Below are 21,652 nucleotides of genomic sequence, written 5' to 3' on the forward strand. Positions count from 1 at the left end.
GGGGGGGGAGCACGAATCTGTCCTGTTTAACCAGCTTTCCAAGTGAATCTTAAAATCAGGTGAGGTTGGGAATGGCGGTGCTAATGAACTGGGAGGCACTTGGGCAACACATCAAACAAAATCAGCTCAGGAAAGAGATTACGGCTGGCCGGTGACAGTGCGTGCATGTGATGCGTGTGTGCACAGACGTCTCATCTGCCAGACCGTGAGCATCTAGGGGCTGGGCTAGGCTGAGTTTCACTTCTGCCAGCCTCACTAAGTCCAGGATCATCCCAAGAGCCATTTGTCCTGGACTTGAGAGTTTGCCAGAGGGTCTCTTATTCCCTATTGCTGCTGCTCCTCACCAGGCCCTGGCAGATGAAGACCTTGGCCCTCATTATACAAATAAGGAAAACGAGGCTCAGAGGAGAATGACCTGGCCAAGGTTACTCTGTAGCGAGTGGCAGAGCCCAGATGTGGGCCCAGGACAGAGCCAATATGCCTTTATCCACTTGCTAAAGAGAAAGGGAGTTTGAGAAATCAAGGCAAGGGCTGGCAGGGGGTACCAAGGGCTTCTGGAGCTGGGCAGCTGAGTGGGGCCTGCATGTTTGATACTGAGGGGAGAAGCCTTGGAGACCAACCCCAACTCCTGGGAGTGCGGCGTAGAGAGGGAAAAAGAAGCCTGGCCTTGTCTCTGCAGCAGGCGAGGGGCACAGTTCAGCTGGGCAGGCCCCAGGCAGTGTCTCCAAGGACAGGAACGAGCTGCAAGGCACATTGCCTGGGACTTAGGGGCTCCCCTCGCTGTCACCCAGCAGTGGCGGGTCACTTTCTCCAGTGGAGGCAGCAGGTGGGACTTCCCCAACAGCAGAAACACCTGTCCCTTAAACACCACCTCCCCAGGCATAGGGACCAATGGCAGGAAAGGCCACCGGAGGCTCTGCTGACACTGCTTGAGCAAGGTGAGGCTTGCCCCACTCTGGACTGTGGTTGAGACCTGCTCTCAGGAGACTCATCAGCCTGGAGGCGCAGGGTCCCAACTGTCCCTCCCACACACCTGCACACACAGCCCCCTCTCGGTGAAGGCACCCTCCCCAGGAGAGAAAGTTGCACACCATAAATAAACCTGTCTGTGCTTCAGGTTCCTCAACTATAGAATGGAGGCAATAACAGTACCTAAGTCGTGAGGCTGTTGAGAGATTAAAGAACCAAACATGTATGGACTGCTTAGAAAAGTGCCTGGCATACAGCAGGCACTTAGAAAGTTCAAGCTATCAGGATGATGACAAAATTGACCGGCATTCTTCCTAAAACCATGGGCAGCCTGAACTCTGAGCCGAGGCCCTGCTGAGCATCTTCTGGGGGCCATGCCCGCCGAGTGCTTTACAGATCATCTCACAGAGCCAAGACCAGGGCCCAAACACCAGCCGACCGGTTTTGAGATTCAAGGTGTCACCATAACACCCCGGTTCTGAGATTCAGGGTGTCACCCTGACACCTGGGCCTCCTCCTAGCTGCCCCCTCCCTTCTATTCCAACTGTCTCTCCCTGGGTCTTTCAGGGGCCAGCCTGCTCTTCTGCAATGGGTGTGACTGGGGGATCCTGGGGTCCCCATCCGTACTCTTGCTGACTGAGCAATGTGAGTCCCCTGGGTTGGTGGCTCCCTGGGGATCTGAGCACAGATGGGAAAACCTGCCATCACCTCCCTCCCCTGGCCCTTAGGATACAGTTAGGGGAGCATCTCAGGGCAGAAAGCAGAGTGGAGGAGCGGGGGGCCAGATCAAGGCCTGCAGTTCCCCATGCAAAGTACTGAGTACCCTTCTGGCCCTTGGGATGGTGGCACCTGCTAAGCTGGGGAAATGGAAGTTACAGGGGCTGGGAACAAGACTCGAGAGTAGAAAAGGACTTTGCTGTGGATCTGCAGAGTGGCCCCAACAACCCACAGGAGGGAACAGCAGGGCAGCTTCTTGGAGCAGGGTGGCCACGCAGCTTCTTGTCACCTGCTGGCCACTGCGGACACCTTGGGCAGTTGGAGAGAAAACCTTCAGGAGAGGAATGTCACCTTGCGTGGCCCCCAGGATGGCTGCAACTGCAGAAATCAGATACTGGGACCCCTCGACATGGCAGCTTTGAAACCCCACAGCTCCTGGCTGAAGGTCCTTGAGCACCGAGGACCCCTCATTTAGGCATCATTGAATGACAGGTCAGCCCAACAACTTAACGCCCAGAGTTCACATACGGTAAGCAGACAGAGGTCTGGGAAGGAAGGCAGGGCTAGCCAGGAAGCTCTGAAGCCAAGGTGATGGGGCTCAAACCCCAGCTCTGCAACCCTGGGCAGCATATGCTCTGTGCCTCAGTTTCCTCAGCTGTAAAACATGGCTGATAATGGCATCGACTTCACAGAGTGGATGGCAACCACACCAGGGTAATTGCTCAGGACAGGGCCAGGTGCCCAGAGAAGTGTACATTAAAGCTCCACGTGTGAAGGGGAACAGCTACTCATGCTGGAGCTAATCTGGAAGAGCTGCCTGCCTATAGCAGGACTCAGGACAGATGCAATTATTGTGGTTGGCTCTTAAGTCTTGCCAAAGGGCTTCTACTCTGTGGCTATCCAAGGCCGGGTTGTGGGCTATGCCACTCTGGAATGAAGCCTTCCCCAGCCCACAGTGTGAGGTATCCCTGCCTTCTAACATTACTGCCTTATACTTTTTGGGGTATTATTACTTTTTGGTATGTGGTTTCTCCTTTTACATCATAGTGAGACCAGTTGGTCACTCAAAAAAAAAAAAATCCCCATACGGTGGTAAAATTAAAAGTGTGCCAGTCTAAGGGCAGGTTACTCCATCTCTCAATCCAAATTTTGTTTTTGAATTTGGAGTAGGTTGTGAAATTCAACACTATCATCTGGCCTAATGTCTCCATTTCACAGGTGGGGAAACTGAGGCCCAAGTGGAGAAGGGCTGCTTAAGCCTGGACGAGAGCCTTGGTCTCCCATGTCCTAGGTCTGGTCTGGATGTTCAGTTCCCTCCCCTGCTGCCTGGATGTCCTAGGACCAGCAGGGCTCCCTGCTGGTTTGGGGGCTCTCTCCCAGGCCTAGGAAACACAGAGCCCCAAATCCCACGGAGGTCCTTGGCCCCATGGGAGGGTTCCGCCAACCCCTGTCCACCTGGCAACCCACCTTGTGTCAGCTCAGGTACTGAGAGGCTGCCTGCAGCAAGGATTTGGGCTGAGGTGAGAAAACAGAGGCTCCCAGTGTGGTCTGTGGGGGGGCGACCTGGGCAAGTATCCTCAGTGAGAGGAGCCATGCTCTCCTTCAAGCTGCAGGCCTCTGGGCAAGACCTCTATCCTACTGGGGGCTCTGGCAGGGCCACCCAGGTTGACAGGAATTAAATGTGACCAAAGGGCTCCCATATTGGCTCCCTGAACCCTCTTACTGTGGGCACAGTCCACTGAACCCCATTTCTCAGGTGACTGCAGTTGCCGGTGACCTCACAGGGCATGAGTCACAGAAGGGAACCCAATGTGGTTCTGGAAAGGGGCAGAGGCTCTGTGAGCAGATGGGGACAGGGGTGGACAAGCAAGCATGACTCACTCACTAGTGGCAGGGGAGACTGAGGCACAGAAGCAGCCAGACAGAGTGTGGAAGACACCCAGCACCCAGGCTATCTGTGCCTCGGAATATCTGAGCATGAGGTCACAATGCCCCTTCCAGCACAGAGCAGGGTGCTGGGCGGCTGTGTTTTCCAGGAAAGTACACCACATAAGAACACTCCACAGCAGAACGAAAGCCAGAGAGGGGTTTCTTTATCTCAGAACTCCCCATCGCCACACCGTTTCTGGGAGGCCCTGCCATTCCCAGGCCCTGGAAGACACATTCCTGCTCATCCTCAGGTGCACCTTCCTCTGGGAAGCCGGTCCAGAAGTTTCTTCTTCCTCACTAAGACCACAGGAAGCTCTAGGGCAGGGCCAGCCCTCCTCCCAGGTAGGGATGAGGAGGGTCTCGGCTTATTGTCATAGTAACCCTTGGTTCTCCTAATTCCACCTGTTCTTGTATAGCTGAAATAATAACTGCAGCTGACACTGTCTATCTGGCACTGTGATGGGCACTTTACATAATTCTAGCTAATAGAAACGTTTTAATCAGGCTAAATATTTTTTTCTTTCCTTAAATCATTTTTCACTGATTACAGCTGCTTACTTTTCTCCTAATTAGTCTGAAAGTAGCGAGACTTTGTAGCATCTTAGAGTCTAATGGGGCTTAAAAGCACACTGGAAATGCTTTAAATGTATGCAAAATCCTCCAGCCTCATAGCCAGTCCCAGCTCCCTGGGCTGCGTGCTTGCCTGTGTGGTTTAGGGATCAGCAGGTGGACACATTATTTTACCCAATCCTTAACCAGCCACCCTTTGAGATGGGTTGGGGGGACTTACCCCAAATGGAGATGAGGAACTACAGCTCCGAATCAATAAGCGACTTGACCGAGGTTGCACAGCCAGGAAGTGGTGGACTGGAGTCTGGATCCGTAACCACTGGGCTCTGGGCTACCGCCTGGTTGTGACCTTAGATACCAAGAAGTCTCTCCCCCTCAACCTGACACAGGGGGAAACTGAAACCAGCAGGAGGCAAGGGAATTATGTTTTCAAATTAACTCAAGGATTAGAATCCAGGTCTCTTGAATCAGCCCAGATCAAAAGTATCTTCACGGACCAGGTGGCAGCTGGCCTCAATCACTAGAGCAGCGGCTAACAGCCCTGGCTGCGCAAGGCCCAGTGCTCAATGCTTGCAAGGATCTTCCCATTTAATTACACTCATAATTGGTGAGAGTCCTGCATACCTGCCGTGATTACTAACTACTGACCCTGCAGGCTAGGGAAGAAATGTTTAGCCATTTAAATTCAGACTGGCCAGAGAAATTAAGAGGCTGATATCCAGGGGTGTGACTAATCTCAACGAAATTGATGAGGGGAAGGACCGTGGGTAGTCTCCCAACCCACATCATTTTTGGAAATGCAATTGTTGCCTTCCATCCTCCCTGCCCCGAGTCCCCCACCCACCCCTCACCTCCTTAGAGCTTCCTTTCACTGCTGCAAAGTGTCTCACCCACTGCAGCCTAGGGTGTAATCAGCTTATTCTCTCGTCCATAGCCTGGGCCATCTGAAAACGGCTCCCTTTACTCCTTGGGGGCAAGGATACCTGAGATTTAGGCCACAACTATATATAGCCAAGAAATCTGTCCTTTTTAATTGACTCATCTATTTATTTGGTCAAGCAGTTCCTGCTGACCCCCAGATGGCCGAGTTCTACATAATTCCTCCTGATAATGTGGGTGGAAAGGAGGGGCCCTCCCTGCCTCTGCTGCTTGGGCTCTGTATTCCCAGTGCAGGCAGCTCCTGCGGGACTCAACAAATAAGCTTTGCCTACTTCCACCCTTCACCTGTGCTGCATCACCTAGAAGGTTTTAGGTGGAACCTAATACTGCACCCCTTGCCAGCTGCAATTGGTGACCTCAGGAATGTCACCCCCCTGGGGGGCTCAGTTGCATCATCTGTAAAATGGGTCATTGCGAATTACACAAGGAAGGTGCAAGGAAGTGCCTCGAATACACGATTGGATTTGCTCTCCGGAGAAACAGGATACTCTGTGCCCAAGAAAGATTAGCCATCTTTCATTTCATGCCCTCGTTCAACCAACACTTGACCTTGACTCCACCCCTTGTTAGCATCCAGCTAAGTGCAGAGAGAGGCAGAAACAAACACCCCTGGGCTCCAGATCTGCCACACTGGGCAAATACCAGCTGCATCTCCAGCCGGTGTTGTGTGTCAAACAGGCAGCTTCGACGGAGCTTCCTTCGACAGCGCTGCGTCCCTGTCCTCTCCCTCCCAATGCACTTCATGGGCTCCCAAAACCACGTGAGTCAGCAAACTGGGTTAGACACCTCGTTAGACTGGGTTTCCTCTGGGGACTTGTGGCTGTGCCTGCGATTCTCCTGCAGCCGTGTTTGGGGAAGGCAGGATTTGTCTGTTCAGAAGCCAGTTTTCAAAACAACAAGCACTACCTTTAAGGGGCACCTGGAACCATGAAATAAGGATTCCTGTTTCTGGCTGGTTCCCCAGAATGAATCAAGACCAACCACTCTGAACAGATCCGAGGTCACAAGCCACCCCACCCCACCCCAGGCAGCTTNGTGTGTCAAACAGGCAGCTTCGACGGAGCTTCCTTCGACAGCGCTGCGTCCCTGTCCTCTCCCTCCCAATGCACTTCATGGGCTCCCAAAACCACGTGAGTCAGCAAACTGGGTTAGACACCTCGTTAGACTGGGTTTCCTCTGGGGACTTGTGGCTGTGCCTGCGATTCTCCTGCAGCCGTGTTTGGGGGAAGGCAGGATTTGTCTGTTCAGAAGCCAGTTTTCAAAACAACAAGCACTACCTTTAAGGGGCACCTGGAACCATGAAATAAGGATTCCTGTTTCTGGCTGGTTCCCCAGAATGAATCAAGACCAACCACTCTGAACAGATCCGAGGTCACAAGCCACCCCCACCCCCACCCCAGGCAGCTTGTCTCCCCTCCCCACTGCCCAGAGCAGGACACCCGAGCCACGCTGCACTCCTTAGAGCTTCTAGAAAGCCACTCCAGGCTTCCACTCTATACCAGGCCTTTCCACAGGCTGTTTCCCCTACTGGGAATGCCCTCACTGTCTGGTGCCCAACTGGCATATTTTTGATATTCAAGACCTCTGGGAGCTTTTTTTTTTTTTTTTTTTGTAACTTTGCGTGCCCAAAGCACCTTTGAGACCCTCCTCACCCCTGACAGGGTCCTGATTTGTAGCATCTTCCCACACAAGTTCCAAGGCTGGACAGAGGGCAGCTCATTTCTGGGTCCCTAGCCCCAGCTGGGGCCTGAGCCACAGCAAAAGTCCATAACGTTTGGATGACTGATCAGACTTTCAATTCTCAATGTTTACATGCTTAGAGATTTTCCCCAAACTTCCCCTGACGTCAAACACTCTTGCTGGGGCCTTTCCCCTACTCAGCAGAGCTGGCAGCGCTTTGAAAAGGTGACTTTCTCAAATGGACTAGAAAGGCCAAAGGGAAACAAAAGGTCTTGACTCCATGATCTTAAGCTGGGACAACCTTTCTCCCCAGAATCATCTGGCAGGTCCAGAACGCAGCCATGAGGCTTCCAGACTCGGCCGCCCAGGGATCGCTTGGCCCACAGAAGGCCACACTCCCTGATTTGTCTCTTTTGGGTGAGAGACTTCACTGAATGTCTGGATTGTTAAATGTGAATAAACCACCCCTGAATTGTGACCAATATTACTTAATAAGGCACATCTGGTATTTTCAAAATACCAAATTGCTTTCTCCTATATGCACTTGCTAACCCAGTAGATATCATAGGGCCCATTTTACAGATGGGGCAACTGAGGCCCAGGCAGAAGATGGACTTGCCCAAAGAAGGAGCATCAAAGACTATTCTCTTGACAGCACCACAACAGGATGGGTGGATCTGAGAGGAGCAGAGGCCTGAGGTCTCAAGGTGCTGTGTGACCATGAGCAGGTCACTGCACTTCTCTGAGCCTCAGCCTCAGGAGGCTTGTTATGAGGAGAGTGGATGAAAAGGTGGAGGCAGACAGGCTCATGAGCCCACAGTCACAAACAGCTTCCCTCTACCCACCTGAGATAAGGCCCAGCCTCCTGGCTCTTTACCAACTGCACTGTGCCTGGTGTATAGTGGTTGCTCAATATTTACTAAGTGAATGAATGTTGTCTCACAACACTCATGTGTGAGTGTCTCACACTCATCCCAGGTGTGAGATCACACCGAGGCGTGAGAAGGCCTGGCACAGCAGGGCTCCCTCCCCTGGGCACTGTCTGTCCTTCCGGAGGCACTTTGTCCCCTTCTTCCCATCCAGAAGACACATCTTGCTTGCTGGCTATAGAGTCCTTTTGAAGTCCTCTGGGCTCCTCTACAGTTTTTCCAAAGCAAATGCCCATTACTAAGGGTGTCACGTGGATGACACACATGCCACCTCCTCCCACCTTGCCCCCTTGACAGACATTGCCAATCAATCCTGGTTTCCTTCTCATTGATGTGGACCCAGTCTTGGATTCCTCATCAGAATCTGGTCTCTCTGGGCCCCCAGTAACTTAAGGGACAAGAGACAGACCCTTGTCTGGGACAGGCAGAATGCCCAGAAAAGACTTGAGGGGCTGTGAGACTAGCAGAAGCTCTCAGGAAAACTCAACCTGGAAAATACAAATGAGAACCTAGTCCCCTCCTTGTGACAGAGGTAGCAAAGGAGGTAGGAGGCATGTAACACAATGGCCAAGGTGGGACCCCACAGAGCAAGAGGAGTGAGGATGGGGATTTGGAAGCGGGAGCTAAGCTGGGGCTAGGAATTGAGAGGCTGAAGAGCAGGGATGCAACTCTACCTCTGGCTGGGAGGACGGTGGGGGTGAGAAGCAACGACAGGAAGCCAAGGTGGCCTGCGTGCAGGCCCCCAGAGGGTGAGCCACTAAGCAGCCAAGCTGGGGTGGGGCCTGGACACCAGCCCTATGCTGCACATGCTCTGTGCCTGACTTAGAGTACGCTCAGCTTGGGGGAGAGATCTGCACCAAGGCACCGGCTCCTAAATCGAAGGGGTGGAGACTGTTACCCAAGCTCGGCACTGCCACCCCAAGAACCTACCCTGGGAATAAATGATTTATTCTATTCACTAATTTTCACGTGGCGAATCAGAGGTCACACAGAGGGTTAGTGACTTGTCCCAATTCTGCCACTCTGCTAGCAAGTGGGTGGAGACATGAGTAGATAAAGGCACCCTGGGGGTCCCTGTGGGCAGTTGGGTCTGAATACTGGCCCCAGGACACCTTCCTTCATGGGTGCCTGAGGAGCCAGCCTCCCAAAACCCCCGAGGCTGTCTGCAGCCCCAGGGATCCTGGACATGTCTGCTTTTTAAGTCCAGAAGGTTTCTGGACTTAATTGTCCACTGACTTAGAACACATGGACAGATGGAAATGCCTTCCAGAAACTCCCCTCAGACTTCACTGAGGTGGGCAGCCATGGTCTCAAAAGTCCCTGTCCATTTCTGAAAAGCCCCTCCCTTAAGAAATCCCCCAGGACCCCTGCTGGGTCCAAGAGCCCAGACAAGAAGATGCACCCAAGGTGTCGTCACTCCACCTGAGGCCCAAGCTTTCCCGAGAGGCTGAGGCCAGAGAGGAGGCACCTGCCTGCCCTGGTCCCATCTCCCAGCAGCAGCTGCGTGCAAAACCAAAGCCAAAGACGCGGGCTAAACCCAGGCTCCTGTCCTGACACGTGGCTGACTTCCAGTTTCTCACTGCCTTCCTGAGCCCCAGTTTTCTCACCTGTAAATGGGGGCAGTAGTAACTACCCTACAAGATGATGTAGGTATCAAAGCTGGAAAAAGTGTGCAAACTGCAGAGGGCTGCAGATGCGATTACCATGCATATATTCAGACTTCTCTGAGATAGAGGTGCCAAAAATAATCACAATAATACTAGCAATAACAATAACTATCATTTATTGAAGAACTGCTATGTGCCATTCTGAGCTAACATTCACAGTTAGAACTGCTAACTTTCACAGTTTTTCTTCCCTGACCCTCAGAACCAGAGAAGGGAGCTTCTACATCAGACCGATTTTACAGAGGACACTGAAGCCCATGGAGAGGTTGAACGATGTGCCCAGAGTCACAGAGCAGGGTAGAAACTGGATGACATTCACACTCAGGCTCATGGGAGCCCTGAGCTCAGGTCCTAACAGCACATCTTCTCTAGAGGATGGGGTATGTTTTTCAACCGCGAGTCTGGCCCAGTACTCAGAGCTATTTTTTGCTTTACTGGGTTTTTCTTATCTTCCCCAAATGAGAAAGGCTGGCAGACTGGGAGCTGCTTCTCTGGGATGAATTGTTTTAAATTCCGTTTCCTAAAGTCCTGAAGGCAGGAGCTCCCCAGGGAGGTGCCACCCCTCCATCTCGATGCCCCAGGGCTGTCACTGATATCAGGCCAGAGTGTAAATGAGGGCAACCTCTTCGGGGTCAATGATTTATCAACACGTGCCCAGCATCTCAAACACGTGCACCCCATTCGACCAGCAAGCCCAGTTCTTGCTTAGACCAACGTGTAAAGACGCCCACTGAAAAGACGTTTACTGGCTTCAGCTTTGCCAGACAAAAAAGTTCTGGAAATTGGCTGCACAACACTTTAAATCTACTTACCACAAATGAATTGTACACTTTCAAGGGGTTAAGATGGTCAGTTTTACGTTATGTGTCTTTTACAACAATTGAAAATAGAGGCCGGGCGCGGTGGCTCATGCCTGTAATCCCAGAACTTTGGAAGGCCAAGTCAGGAGCAACACTTGAAGCCCAGAAGTTTGAAACCAGCCTGGGCAACATAGTGAGACCCAGTCTCTACAAAAAATAATTAGCCAGGCACGGTGGCATGCATGTAATCCCAGGTATTCAGGAGGCTGAGGTGGGAGGAAGGCTTGAGCTTGGAAGGTCAAGGCTGTAGTGAGGTATGATCACACCACTGCTCTCCAGCCTGGGTGACAGAGCAAGACTCTATCTCAAAAAAAAAAAAAAAAATGCAGAGTGGTTTACAAGAGAAACTGTAACCAGTCAATTTCCCATCACTATGGGATTAATTAAATAAACGCTGGTTTATCCAAACAAATCATGGCTTACAACAAGGTCAGCAAACTGGTCACTGGGCCAAATCCAGCAGCTTGTTTTCTCTTATCTCATCCTCCAGAGTAGCTGGAACTACAGGCACGCACCACCACGCAAGGCTAATTTTTGTATTTTTGGCAGAGATGGGGTTTTGCCACGTTGGCCAGGCTGGTCTCGAACTTCTGACCTCAAGTGATCCACCCACCTCAGCCTCCCAAAGTGCTGGGATTACAGGCATGAGCCACTGCACCCGTTCAAAAATGTATCACTTTTATAACCAGAGTAAACAATAAATATCATTTTATTACGGTCTTGGGCCTTCTAGGAAGCGAATGTTGAGGTTGACACTTTTGTTGAACAGGCCTGAGGTGGCCTTTTCTGACAACACCGGAAGTCATGGGCCTGTTATACCAACACTCCTACATGCACCAGTTTACAATGGGTTTGGGGCATGGCAGCAGACACCCCATGGGAGATCTCACCACAAGCCCAGAGAGGGTCTCCCTGTTAAGAATCTTTTCTCTTCGTTAAGTTGGCCCAGGCACCAGGAGGGTGAATCTGATTTCTGGACTTGGCCCCATAGCTGAGGGAGTGGGGAATTGCTCTAGGGGGCTCACCTTGGGGGATAAAATGAGAAATTGCATGTGGGGTGCTTGGCACTGATGTGCTAGGCCTTTTGTGCACTTAACCTCACTGTGCTTACAAAGTGATGAGGTTACTCCCACCTCAAAATCCCAGGATCACTGTCTTTCTAACCTTCCTGGGTGCCACTATTGCTCCATTTCAGGGGTGGGTAGCTGAGGCTCCGGGTAGTTCAGTGACTCCTCCAGGTCATGAAGCCGGCAGGGGCTGGAACCAGGATTTGAACTAGGGACTGCCTGACTCCCCAGCTCCATGGACTCCACCACACGGGTTGCCCCCTGTCAACAAAACTTTTTTGGGCTTGTCCATTAATAGTTCAGGCTCTGCTGAACAACCAACACACATTCACATGTCCGTATCATGCCCCTTCTCAGATGAGAACCTGAAGGCCAGAGCCCTCAAGTGACGTGCCCAGTGAAGAGGGCGCACACCCAGCAGTGCTCAGACTTCAGAGGTGACAAGGTCTGTTCTTCCACCCTGTTCCTCTAGACACCCCTGCCATGTCAGGGGGCCGAGGAGCCCTTTCAGAAAGCATACGCCAAGAGGGCTGCTTGGAGGAGGCATCAGATAAGTCTGAGGGCAAACCTGCCTCTCAGGCTTTTCTATAAAATGAGCTCCCAAGTGCAAATACATCAGCAAGCCTCAAAAAGAGGAACATTGGCAACCTCTGTTTATTGCCTGTAACAGCCCATCCCAGGCAGGACCCCTTGCACAAGACTCTTTATCTGAAAGCAGAACTCACATTCCAGCCTCCCGGCAGCAGGAGCCTCATTTCCCAGCTGCCTTTGACTACTCATTAACCAGGAGGAAGGCCTGGGGGAAGGGGAAGGGGCTGGACCCAGAGGCCATTCCCAGCCTGGGGAAGTGGGCTAGAGTCAGCTCAATAAGGTTCAAATCCTTCCTAGCTGTGTGGCCTTGGGAACAATCAATTCATCCCTCCAAGCCTCAGTTTTCTGATCTGTACAATAGAGATGACATCAGCGCCCGCTTCACAGGGCTTCTGAGGAGGCCGTGAATGGGTCTGTGATGTGTTTAGCAGTGCCTGATGTGCAGTAAGTGCTCAATAAATTTGCCATATTTTTTCAAAAAGAGTAAAGAGCACACCCACTTCTTTGGGTTGACAGAGGATACGTGAGTTAATACAGTACACCTCTTGGCAGCATATGAGCCTGCTGAGTCCAGGAAGTGGCAGCAATTATTATTATTGACGTCTATAATTATTATGATGACGAGTGTGGAGGCTGACGTCGAGTAGGTCACCTCCATGCCTGCCCAGCGGCTGGCTGGGTACACACTCCTGCCCAATGTCACAGCACAAAGAATACGTCTCCATGGGGTGGGGCTGCTTGTGACCAAGCCTTCTACGCCAGTGGGGCTTGATGAAAAGGAAGGACTTGGTCCAGCCGCTAGCAGCAGCAGGCTGAGGAGCTCTGGGCCACAAACAAACGCTTGTCTAGTCCTGGCTTCACAGGGGACCCCACTCCAACCAATCTAAACCCTGGACCAGTGGGAGCTTAACCTTCCCCCTTAGAAATTTCTGCCCAAGAAGCCAGGGTTTTCTAATTCCAAAGCAGAGTCCACAGTGGGTCTTGACATCAATGTAAGGGGTCAAGGCCATCTTTTTTACTAAACGAGACAGAGCAGACCAGAGCACAGCAGATGGCAAGTACGAGGATTGTCTGAGAAACTTCAGTTTCAGGGCTTGAGTTTCACATGCGTGTGTGTGTACATGCGCACACAGGCCACATCCCACTGTAAAATGTATTTAATGAATGCCAAGGATTAAATAAGACTTTGAAAGCCCCTAGAGTAGGCAATGTCTTAAATCAGTGAAGAAGACATCCCTTAAACCCTTTTTAAAAACATAATGATGATCCTGAACTAAAAAACAAAGCTGCTATAAACACTGCAATGTCATTAAAATCCACAGTGTCATTAAGATCCACAGATAACAGAATCACATCCATGTTAAATCAGTGTCCTGGGGTAGATAACTGTGCTAGGGTTATATAAGAGAACGGCCTTGCTCTTTTTTCTTTTTTTTTTTTGAGATGGAGTCTCGCTCTGTCACCCAGAGCTGGAGTGCAATGGCACGATCACGGCTCACTGCAAGTTCCACTTCCCGGGTTCACGCCATTCTCCTGCCTCAGTCTCCCGAGTAGATGGGACTACAGGCACCCGCCACCACGTCCGGCTAATTTTTTGTTTTTAGTAGAGACGGGGTTTCATCGTGTTAGCCAGGATGGTCTCGATCTCCTGACCTTGTGATCCACCCACCTCGGCCTCCCAAAGTGCTGGGATTACAGGCATGAGCCACCACGCCCGGCCTGGCCTAGCTCTTATGAAAGACCTGAAGGATTGAGGTGAAGGGGCATCATGCCTGCAATTTACTCCCCAATGATTCAGCAAAAATGGAAGAATGTTCACGTGACTATTTTTATTCACATATTAGTGAGAAAGAGATGAAGCGAATGTGGCAAATGTTACCCATGGGAAAATCTCAATGAAGGGCATAATGCGAGGCCACTGTAATACTCTTGCAACTTTAGCAAAGGTTTTCCATTTTACTTATTTGTTTACTTATAATTTTATTTATATTATTTTTAATTTTTGCTGAGACGGGGCTCATTATGTTGCCCAGGCTGGTCTCAAGCTCCTGGCCTCAAGCGATCCTCCTGCTTTGGCCTCCCAAAGTACAGGGATTGCAGGCGTGAGCCACTGTGCCCTGGGCAACACCGTGAAACCCCGTTACTACAAAAAAATACAAAAATAGGCTGGGCATGGTGGCACGCGCCTGTAGTGCCAGCTACTAAGGAGGCTGAGGTGGGAGGATCACCTGAACCTGGGGAGATCAAGGCTGCAGTGAGCCCTGATGACGCCACTGCACCCTAGCCTAGGTGACAAGAGTATGACCCTGTCTCAACAACAAACCTTTAACAGAGACAGAGCCAAGCTCAGACCCCCAATCTTCAGAATCAACTCAGTGAGGGCCTCCTCCCCATGGCAGACTTGCCCAAGCTACTCTGCAGCAGAGCCAGGACAGGGCCCAGGCTGGGTCTCCGAAACCAGTGCTTGGCCCATTTGTAGGGCCTCCCTGTGCCCTCTCTGGCACAGACTAGCTAGGGACCAAGCAGGCACAGAGTGGCCAACCCAGGCCAGGGGATCTGCCACGTGGAGGTGAGGTGTGGACAATGTCTGTGGGCCTCAGGGGTCCTGTCTTGTCCTCCTAGAGCCTGGGGGAGACACGGAGCTCCTGAGCCCCCCACCTTGGGTCACCGCACAATGTGTGAGACACCTATCCCACCTGGAGGTCCAAGGTCACTTACCTTTGGGAGCTCCTCAGAAGGGCTGTGGTTCTGGCTCTGGATCTACTGCAACGAGAGGAAGCAAAGACGGAAAAAAGAGATCTGGTCAGAGGCAGACGGTGCACAGGGCCCCCGATTTTTCACCCACTTGTAACCACCAGACGTGTGTGCTGGGGAGGGGCTGACCAACCCCCATGAAAGGCCAGGACGCTGAGGCTCACACAGGCAGACTCACACATGCCAGCACAAGCTCACATGCAGACACACACTCAGACACATGTGTAATCATATGCAGACTCCCAGCCCCAACACTTGCCTGTGTCAGACACACACACGTTCACAGTCACACACAGACCCACATGAGACACACACTCACACAGGCACTCCCACTCACTCACACATGCCCCTCTTCTTGATGCAGGGTACCCGAAACTCAGTCAGCAGCAAGAACCAGCATGTTGTCCTTGGTCAGAGGGGGACAAGATTTCAGCTGCAAATGGGTAAGCTGTTCCACAGCCCTAGCCACAGAAAGCCCACACTCCTGAGCGCCCCACCAGCTCAGTCACATGGCCTGACTATTCCCAAGGGGCGCAGGGACACACCAGGGCCAGAGTGAAGGGCCTCGGAGAAGATCCTTAGGGGATGTGGCATTCACCAACCAGTTTGGGGGCGAGAATTACTGTGCCCAGGAAATCTGCTGAGCTTTGCTGAGCCAAGCAGTCCCAGACATGACTAACCCGGAAGACTTTTTTTTTTTAGTTCTGTTGTTTTTTCAGTAGAAGCTCAGTTTGGGAAATAGGCAATTGGGAGCAGATCACCTCCTCCTACCAGCAAAGCTCCTTGCCCTGAGGCTGGAAGGCTCTCTAGGATTCCTGGAATCTAAGTGTACAAAGTCAGGAAATGATTTCTTCTCAACTGAGATATTTTCAATGAATTGTTGAACTAGGATTAGCAGAGATGAGCAGGGGGTGTCTGTGGGGGAGAGGGTGTGGGAGGGTGGGTCTGGGAGGGCAGACAGAGGAATCCAGGACCCCTTTCCTTGCTGTAGCTGCAGCCCTGCCCTGGCAGCCTCCTTCCCAGACCCAGAGGCACACTTGCCAGTGTCAGTAAATGCCAGTCCCAGCAGCCTACAGAGCTCCCTGTCCCCCAAATTAGATGACCTCATTGCTTCATTAGGGCCCCCACATTCAACAGGCTCACACTGGCACCCACTGGGTCCGAGGCACTATGGGGTAGGAACAGTCAGTCAACAACTTATGGTGCACTTCATGTGCCAGACACTGCACTGGGCACATGAAGCTCAGCAGTAGATGACAGAGCCAAGGTCCCTGAGCTCATGAAGCCTGGAACCACGGGCTAGAGGTTGGGCACATGACAGCCCACCAAGGCTTCATTCTGGGTTCTGTGAAGGCTGGGGTGGATTAGTGATGTCTGCCGTGGGTTTGGGTGGTGGAAGGAGCAACGTAAACCTTGCTATCCTAGACTATACACAAGGAAGTGGGATAAAGTGAAAGATGAAGGCAGCCTGTTTAAAACACAGGTTAAGAGAATCAGAGGAAGGAGAGTATAATTCTGCCTGAGGCAAAACCTTACCAATTACAAGAGGCCAGCCCATCTCAGAGAGGAGGATAAGAATGGCACTAAAGGCCAGGTGTGCTCATGCCTGCAATCCCAGCACTCTTGGAGGCTGAGGCAGAAACATCATAAGCCCAAGAGTTCAAGACCAGCCTGGACAACACAGGGAGACCTGTCTCTACAAAAAAAATATATAAAATTAGCTGGGTATGGTGGCACATGCCTGTAATCCCACCTACTTCGGAGGCTGAGGTGGGGACTGCTTGAGCCCAGAAGTTTGAGGCTGCAGCGAGGAGTGATCATACCACTGTAGTCCAGGTGGGGTGACAGAGTGAGACCCTGTCTCCTGAAAAAAAAAAAAAAAAAAAAAAAAAAGACTAGCACTAAAGTCCATATATCTAGCCTGCTGGCACCCATGCCCTTCGGGGGACAGCCTAAACCTGTTCCAGCAGGAGACCCGCACAGGTCTACATTGGAGCAGGGGGCGGCACTACACTGGTGAGCAGCTAGGGCATCCATGGAGAATGAAGCAGGTATAGAGAGACACAAAGCCAGGAAACCAAGAGAAAGAAACTGAGTCCCGATGACATCTTTCAGCACCTGGATTCAGCCCCAGGCTGAAGTATGGCCCCGGGCTTTTAAGTTAAAAGAGTCAGTAAATGCTCTTTTTTATTTTTAATGTCAGTTTGGGCTGGGTGTGATGACTCATGCCTGAGAGACAGAGAAAGACTCATCTCAAAATAAATAAATAAATAAAAAAAATAAAACTAAAGTCTGTTTGAACTGATTTCTGCCATTTGCAATATAAAAATCCAGACCTACACACTGCCTTGAACTTGCTATGTAATTTTATGCACGTCTCTGACACACTCTTCCCATCATAAAAAAGAGGAAGAATGCGGATGACAGAACACCTGAGGTTCCCGCAGCCCTGGAACTCTAGTTATCACAGGCAAGGGTTAGGCCTGACCCTTCCCCCCAGCCCCACCCCTGGCCCCAGGCACACAGCCAGAGAGGTCATCAGCCCTTCTCAAAGTTAAACACAAAGCAGAATTGCCTGGAGGGCTCTTGAAAACCCAGATTGCAGAGCCCCACACCCAAGGTCTTAATGAGCAGGTCTGGGGTGGGGCCTGAGGTTCTGCATTCTGCAGGCTCCCACGTGATGCCCATACTGCTGGGCCAGGGACAGCATTTTGAGGACTCAGACTCACTACGTGTTCTACTTTCCCAGTTTGCTGAGGACAGGTGCTTAGTGCAAAAATAAAGCCCCAGCCAGCAGGAGACCACAACCTCTCTGTCCTCAAAGCAGACCGTGATTACGGAGAACGCCCGCATGGCTGCAGGGATGAGCCAGCCTTTAAACAACGGAAGCAGCAGGTCCCAGCTCCTGTGGTCCCACTGCTGCCCCTTCCAGCCAGCCGTGTTCCCTAGAATGTATCTAAATAATGGGGTAGGCTGTCAGAGGCTAAAGTGCCTCCTTGGGCTCTAGCAGGCTCCAGGCTGGTCTTCCAGGCGCCCAGAGCATCCCTGACGGCTCCCCCACTCCCAGGCAGCATGCCAGCCCTAAATCCCGCTGTGGGCCTTGTCCGGACACAGTGACCCAGGCCGCCCTGCTGTCAGCAGCCTGGCTAGCCCTGGGCTCTCCCCTGATTTACATCCGACTTGGCTGCCTTGAAAAGCCTCCTGTGGCTTTTGGAGCGAGGACACTGTTCAGTAGTAAAAGGCTTCCCCAACAGCATCCTTTCCAAGGTGGCGCTGGCCCAGCGTGAATGCCGGCAGGCTCCCAGCTCTATGACCTTGGGCAAATTATCTGCCCTCAGCAGGGCCTCAGGTCTTCATGTGCAAAATGGGAATAATGGTGTCTTTGGTGAGGATTAAGGAGAGGATGTTCACGAAGCACAGGGTCTGGCTTTTAATGCACAGGAGGCACACAACAGCATTGTTTATCTCCTTGACTCAGAGTGGTCCCCAGACCAGCATCGTCCACAGTGCCTGAGAGTTGGTTAGAAATTCAGGGCCCCATGCCTCACTTAGGCCTGCTGTCTCACTGTTGTCACCCAGGCTAGAATGCGGTGGCACAATCTCAGCTCAGTGCAACGTCTGTCTACCAGGCTCATCCTCCCGAGTAGCTGGGACTACAGGTGTGTGCCACCACACTCGGCAACTTTTTGCCTTTTTTATAGAGATGGGGTTTTGCCATGTTGCCCAGGCTGGTCTCAAACTCCTGAACTCAAGCAATCCACCTGCCTCAGTCTCCCAAAATACTGGGATTACAGGCGTAAGCCACCACACCTGGACGAGCTTTTGCTTTTCTTTTTTTAAAAGTCTGTTCTAATCGATATTCTTCTACCAGTGGTAGAAGAAGAATCCACATTATTGTTCCTCGAGGCAATGTTCTTTACTAAAAGCCTGTTGCTACAGCTCTGCTCAGAGTAACTCTGGAACTCCTGTCCCGAAATCGGGACACCTCCTTTCAGAGGCAGGGCTGGGACATCTTGAAAAGCCGCCAAGAGGACGACTGCATCCTTAAAGGAGTCCCTTAAAGGAGCACCCCATGTGGTGACACGCGCTTCCACAGTGGATAGAATGGTCTTTCCTCCCTTTATTCAGAAGGTATTTCCCTTAAACACAAAACCTATCTGGGCCACCCCTTATAGGACTAGAGAGGAGAAAGGACCCACTTAGGTCACATAGCAAGCCGGAGGACAGGGGCATTCTAAGCCTGGTGTTGCAGTGCCTGGTGTAGGGCCTTTTATTTTAAAAGGGCATTAGCCATGCATGTGTAATTTTTTGTTTGACATCCATAGCCTTGCCAGACAGACAGCTCCATAAGGGTACAGTTTGGTCTGTCTTGTTCACCAGTCACATCCCCAGGGCCTAGGACAGGACCTGGAACAACTAAATATGTGTTGGATGGATGGATTGATGGATTGATGGATAGTGATGGTTGAATATAATTTCCAAGCCTGGAGCCACCCAGATGTTCAAACCATATGTTCCCATTTCAGAGTAGAAGGAATCAAGCTCTCTTGATTTGTATGTTGAGCAACCACTGTGTGCCACACTCCGAGACTGGATGCTGGAGCATCCCTCCCTCCCCTTGATGTGTCCCCAGTCAGGTGCATAGGTATAAGGTAAGACCATAAAGGTCTGAGCTCAGGTCAGAGGAAAGGGCCACAGGGCTCAGAACAGGGTAAGCTGAAGTCCACTTTAACTCACGCCATCTTTTTTGAGTGCTTACTCTGTGCCAGGTACTGTTAAGAGGCTCAAGGAATGCTTCCTACAGCAGGCAGCTCCAAGCTCGCCCCTTAAGAGTAGGAATAAGGAGTGATGGGAGGAAGGGCCTTGTGAGCTGAGAGGCCAGCATGGGCAAGGCTGAGAGAGCTGGACGCCTGGTCTAGCTAGGAGCAGAAACCAGCCAGACTACAAACGAGGAAAGAAGTTGTGGTAGGTGAGCGTGAACACTGGCCAAGAGCCAGATCGTGAAGGGCCTCCAATGCCAGGCTAAGGAGGTTGGACTTGATTTCACAAAGCACTAGGGAGCCACCACTGAAGGCTTTTGAGCAACAGAGTGACATGCAGAGAGCTGGTCCCCGGATGGTACAGAGAGGTATCCAGGAGGCACAGAGGCTAGTGAGGAGACTGGTGTCTTGGGCTGGTGTGATGTCCACCTGCAGAGGAGACACCAGGTGTCATCTCCAAAGGAATGAATGTCCTTGAAATCATGACCTGAGTCTTCCCTCTTGGTGCTGACTAGCCTTGGGGCAAGACAGCAGGTCCCTTAAGACCTCCCCCTTCCGGCACCCTTCACCCAGTAAGCATGACTCTGCTGAAATCGCTGGCCAACCACACTCCTCCACCTCCAACCAAGCAACTGGCAGCCTTGGGTTAAGGACTTTCCACTGGAACATGGCAGTGAGTCACTTGGCATTTATGTGCAAAGAAAAGTCCTGGAAAGGAAGGGCCTCTCAGGGCCTCCCAGCATGAGGAGGGACCATGCAGAGGAGTGGTCCTGAGCTTCTGGGTCGGGAAGGACCCAACGTGAGCAGAACCAGGAGGGCTCAGCCCTCTGCCTTCTAGCCCAGGCCTGCTCAGATACCTACTGAGGGAGGAAGCCTTCCATTGCCAGCCCAACCCTTCTCCTGGCAACCACCAGCCATCTCCCTACCTTCCACGTTCTATTCCATGCAGTGGCCAGAGCTGCTCACCATGCTCCTTCCTGAGCTTTCTAGGAACTCCATCCTGGGTTCTGGGGGTGTCTCCTGAGCAGCCAAACCATAAGGAGTCTTTGCAATTGATACAGCTTTGCCCTCCCACCCCCTTTCCCGTGACTTATGACAAACCCAGGATCTGAGAGTCATGAACAAATATCATCGAAGGTTTGAGTCAGTGGCATTAACCCTTTCCTTAAATCCCTCCCTGTCAAGGGGAGTTTCACATAAGCAATGAATGATGGGTGCAGCTGGGAGGGGGGCGCACAGGGAGCCACATCTGTGAATAATAGTTCTTTTTTTTTTTTTTTTTTGAGACGGAGTCTCACTCTGTCACCCAGGATGGAGGTCTTGGCTCACTGCAACCTCTGCCTCCCAAGTTCAAGTGATTCTCCTGCCTCAGCCTCCCAAGCAGCTAGGATTACAGGCGCCCACCACCACACCTGACTGATTTTTGTATTTTTAGTAGAGATGGGGTTTCACCATGTTGTCCAGGTTGGTCTTGAACTCCTGACCTGGTGATCCGCCTGCCTGGGCCTCCCAAAGTGCTGGGATTACAGGTGTGAGCCAGTGTGCCTGGCCAACAATGGCTCTTTTGATGGCTTTATCTTCCTGTGTTGATAAGTGCCTCCCTGGGACCTCAGTGTCCTCATCCATAAAGTGGGTGGGCAGAGAAGGTTAACTGGATGATCACACAACCCCAAAGCCCCCACACTCCACACTCTGGGGCTGCTCTCCCTGAGACCTGAGGTGGCATTCCCACACTGGATCCTTGGCCTGCCTTGGCATAAACTATCTTAGATTGTTCATTAACCTCCACCTGATACAGATCTCCCCTCCCTCCTTGAGCACAGGGGCTGTTTATTCCTCCCTGCCCTCTTGGCCCTGGCCCTGTGCCTGGCACACAGTAGGCACTCATGAAAGTTTGCTGTGCGGCCAGCAGGACGAGGATGGGCTGAGGCATCAGGTGGACTCTGGGTCCAGCGCTCCTTCCACCCTTTCCTAGCTGAGTGTGGGCTGGGGCCACCCACTTTTCTGATGAACTCATCTCTGAGACAGGAAGGGGGACAAAGCACCATGGATGCTCAATAAATATGGGTTCCTTCCCTTCTCAGAATGCTGAATCGGCTCAGCTGGCACCTCAGCACCCTCTGGGGCAAGTCCTGGGTGGGGGTATTTCATTTACTGACCTGGCAGCACTGGAGGTGATCAGACAGGACACGCGAAGTCAGTGGCTCCCAAATGCAGGCT

The 21,652-nt window shown here is 51.8% G+C and overlaps 1 protein-coding gene across 3 annotated transcripts in view; it reads right to left on the reverse strand.

The window, feature by feature from the left end:
• SLC6A6 (solute carrier family 6 member 6) overlaps positions 1 to 21,652 on the reverse strand; it is an 88,199-nt gene that overhangs the window by 59,724 nt on the left and 6,823 nt on the right. For 2 of the 3 annotated variants that reach the window (XM_017896258.1, XM_017896255.1), the window contains exon 2: positions 14,637 to 14,681. The gene's annotated coding sequence lies outside the window, so the exon portion shown is untranslated. The remainder of the gene's footprint in view (positions 1 to 14,636; positions 14,682 to 21,652) is intronic. The other variant, XM_017896256.1, reaches the window with a different exon arrangement.

The sequence above is a fragment of the Rhinopithecus bieti genome, unplaced genomic scaffold, assembly GCF_001698545.2.
Source record: "Rhinopithecus bieti isolate Rb0 unplaced genomic scaffold, ASM169854v2 scaffold_26131, whole genome shotgun sequence".
Lineage (NCBI taxonomy): Eukaryota > Metazoa > Chordata > Mammalia > Primates > Cercopithecidae > Rhinopithecus > Rhinopithecus bieti.